The sequence below is a fragment of the Propithecus coquereli genome, unplaced genomic scaffold, assembly GCF_000956105.1.
Source record: "Propithecus coquereli isolate 6110/MARCELLA unplaced genomic scaffold, Pcoq_1.0 Scaffold15, whole genome shotgun sequence".
NCBI lineage: Eukaryota > Metazoa > Chordata > Mammalia > Primates > Indriidae > Propithecus > Propithecus coquereli.
Genome location: NW_012139413.1, coordinates 909,519 through 913,783, shown reverse-complemented (window position 1 = coordinate 913,783; position 4,265 = coordinate 909,519).

Sequence of the window (4,265 nt, the reverse complement as noted above, 5' to 3'; positions counted from 1 at the left end):
AGAGCTCATAATTATTTTATTTTTCTTTATTCTGCTTTATTTTTCTTCATATTACCCGACATATATTTATACTTGTTTGTTGCCTTTCTGACCCTATTAAAAGTGTAAGTTTGAAAACAAGAAGAGCTTTGTTTTCTTCACTGCAGTATTTTTGGGGCTAGAACAATGAACTTTCAATAAATATTATTGAATAAATAAATAAATGGATGGACGAATGGATGAATGCTGAAAATATATTTCCTGATAATTTGAAGATCTTACCTGTATGGGAAATACAGTCTGCACAAGAAGACTAGTAGTATTATACATCTACCTGAAACTTGTCTTGTGTTATATTTAAAGGAAGGACCTGGTGAAGTTATACCATGAGCACTATGGTAGCAACCAACATAGCTATACCACCACCGCTATTTCTTGCTGTTTTTTAACATTAACCACTTACTATGGACCTGGCTTAGAGCTAAAGGCTTAATATATATATATTGTTTCATTCACTCTTTCATGCTGCATCATGTATGGACTAAGTGTACTGTTCTCTCATTTAACTGATTAGACTGGTTAACTCACTCAAGGCAGCCCAGCAGGTAAATGGGGCAGTACCACGACTCAAACTCAGGTTTGCATGACTCCAAAATCCAGACTCATAACCTAAAGACTATCATTGTCTTCTCTTATCCATGGTGGTTATAATCTTATGTCATTGGATCTGCCAGAGGAAATCATTAAATGTTTTCTTAAGTGGGTATTAGCAGGCATATTAATGCAGAAAGCAATGATACAAAGATTAGTATATTAACTATAATAGTTAAGATTATTAGTCCAGTACTAAAATAGATGAAATGTGGTTAAACACAGAAGTTTATATAGTGACTACAGGACCAACCATATATCCTACTTGTAGTATATAAAAACAGAGATAAAAACAACAGCATACTAGAAAGTTAAAGATAAAATAAGTTCATCACAGGTGCAGCTTTGTTCGGAACAGAAAAGTTTGAGAAGTGTGGATTGAAGATGTGTGTGTGTGTGTATTTGTTTTTGCTTTGGCTTTTCATACACACACACACACACACACACACACACACACAAAACACACTCTCCATGGGTCATGTATTTGGTATTAAAAAAAGAGAGTTCTGGGTTTACCGAGAGACCTGGATTCTCTTCTTGACTTTGCTTGTGGCAGCCTTTGATAAGCACTTAAACATAGCACAGAATGGGAGTTCTGTGATTAAACTACTTGGATTAAATTTTACGTAGGCCATTTGGTAGCTTTGTAATTTTGGGTTAAGTTAGTCAAATTTTCTGTGTTTAATTTTCTTAGATATAAATTGGGTCGTTATGAAGATGAATCAAGTATCACACACAGGGCTCTCAGACCAGTGCTTGGAATAGGCAGGGGCTCAGCGTTAGCAGGTCTCTAATCTCCAAAACCCCTTCAGCGAAAAGCCTCCAGGGCCTGAATTTCTCTGTCCTTTCCTTCCCCTGACCGCCCCTTTCTCTCTCTTGTCGCAGGCTCCCTTGCTCCCTCTGCCGGCGGATAGTGGCAGGGACCAAGCTTTCTGGTTGCTATGGGTACCGAGGTAACGCGGTAACCAAGGAGACCAAGGCTGACGCTCCCGGCTACTAGCCCATGCCGGCGGTGGTGACGCGAGAGGCTGGGGTCTCCAGGTGGGTTGGCTGGCTGCGGATGGAGGTGGTGGGCGGAGGGCCTCTGAGTCGGCGGAGCAGGGCAGCGAGCCCGGTCTGAGTGATGCCAGGAGCGGGCCGCACGACGGGAAAGGAGACTCAGCTCAGGTGGAGCTGGGGGCGCCGGCCGGCAAGTGTTTGCTGAGGCCCCGACATGTGCTGGCACAGGGCCAGGCCCGCAGGCAGCAAAACAAGACGCGGCCCTGGCCTCTGGAGCTGAAAACCTTTTATATAAACAAAAGACTTCCCAGCCCGTGCAGCTAATGGAGACAGGAATCACGGGTGAACGCCAGATAGCGAAACTGGGGACTTCAACAGTTGTACCCTTTCTGCAGCCCAACCTTTTCAAATGCTAGCTAGCCTCTTTTATCCTTTGAAGTCATATGCACCTTTGGAAAAAATTAGCTCTTTGACAAACCATATTGCATACCCTTTTTTCTGCCTGCGGGTCCACATGCACCCACTTTATTCTTGAAGTCCACTCCTCCCCCAAGTAAAGGCTGTGGTGGTGGTGGTGGGGCGGTGCATGATTCCTGAATCTGAAGCTGTGGAGGTTCTTTTTCTCCCCCAAATCAGCATTAGAGGTGCTCAGATAGGTTCAGTTATATATTTTTTATATAGCTTGACTTTTTAAATCTAAAGTTAGCAAGGCTCATTACAAAAAGTCTTGTAAAGTTGAAGCTACACATGATCATGGAAATCTAACAACTCCTTTCACTTCTCTCTAGCCTACCTTACCTTACAGGCTGCATAGAGAACTGTGCTGACCTTTCAGAATTTTACCAATTGTATTACAAATGAATTACCTGAAAGTAGCCCCTTTACTTCCTTCAAGACACTTAATATTTCTTGCAATTATTTTATTTGCTTTTTCATTTTTCCTACTTCCTTCACCAGAGTGTAAATTCAGTGAAGACCGGTATTTTACTATCTGATTGACCTTGTCCCTCAGTGCTTAACCTGATACCTGGCACAGAGGATCTGTTCAATGTACATTTGTTGATTGCTCATCAAGGTCTGGCAGGAGACATGGGAAAAAGAAAACAAGATTTGCTGAAGTGGGAAAGAGGATATGTTTGTTAAAAGGAATTTTTTTTCCATAGGGTAGATTGTGCAATAAACTGAAAGCAGTAGAAAAAAATTAAATACTTAAAACTTAGCATGTTATTATCAACACCGCACTATGTGTAGGCACTGTGCTAATTGTTGGGGATTCAAATATCAATGGTAGAACTGCCCTCAAATATTTGGACTACTTAGGTAAACCACAACTATTTAAGCAAATATGCAAGAACTAACACAAGGCAGCATATAATAGCAAATGGGTTTAATACGATGTTCTTTTTTGATTTCAAAATATTAAGAGGGTACAAATGTTTTTGTTACACGGATATCTTTTATAATGTGTATGTCTGGGCTTTTAGTATGCCTGTCACACAAATAGCATTCATTGTACCTCATAAGTAGGTTTTTATCCCTTCTCTCCTCCTCCCCTCCCCCCTTCTAGATTTCCTATGACCTTTACATCTCTTTGTGCCCATCAATTAACTTCCAATTATTACAGAGTATATATGGTGTTTATTTTTCCATTCCTGAGATACTTCATTTAGGATAATAGTCTCCAATTCTATCCAAGTTGCTGCATCTGTAATCCCAGCTACTCAGAAGGCTGAGGCAGGAGGATCACTTGAGTCCAGGAGTTTGAGGTTACAGTGAGCTATGATGATGCCACTGCACTCTACCTCAGGTGACAGAGCAAGACTCTGTTTCAAAAAACAAACAAACAAGCACAAAAACAATGTTCTTATAGGAAGAGAAGCTCACTTTTGACAGAGGGAATCTTCGCGATGCAGGTGGCCTTCAAACTGAGCATTGAATAGAATAAAACTTGGTGAGCAGAGAGGTGGACACTGAGGTTCATTAACTGAAAGAGATGAAAGCAGAGATGTTGAGGGTAAAGCAGAGACTTGACGCTCCCCTCATTCCCTTCTCTAGGTAGTGTCTAAGGCTGCCCCCTTCCCTGAACCCTGAGTTCTCTAGAGGTCTTGTAGGATACCACAGCTTTACAGGTCAAAGATCAGAGATCTTTTGTTTGATATCCTGCAAATTAGTGGGGCAGATATCTTCACCATCTTCTTCATAAATACACTGTGGCCCAGAGATTGTTCTCATGCAGATATCTTCTGACCTTAAATCCACTGAGTTTAGAACACTTAGGACACCTAAGGTTCTCTGACCTTAAATTCAGTATCTTTTAATATTGCTTATTATTTTTAATTTGAAAGTATTTTTAAACAGGTATCTTGCCCCCTGATATCTAACGTCACACTTTCTCAGTTTTTCTCAAGAGAACTTGCACATGGGTAAAAAATGGGCAACTTGGATATCATTTAGTGCTCTGAAGCAGTATTTCATCGTCATTATCTTGGTGGGCTCAAAGATTGAATGCAGGTTGAAGTCAATACCTGATTTACTTTTAGGGACTGTGCTGGGAGGAAATGGCAAATATTTATTTAATGGATCACTCAAGCACTCTATTAGGGATCACATAGTATCAGTTCTTTCCTTAGATATTT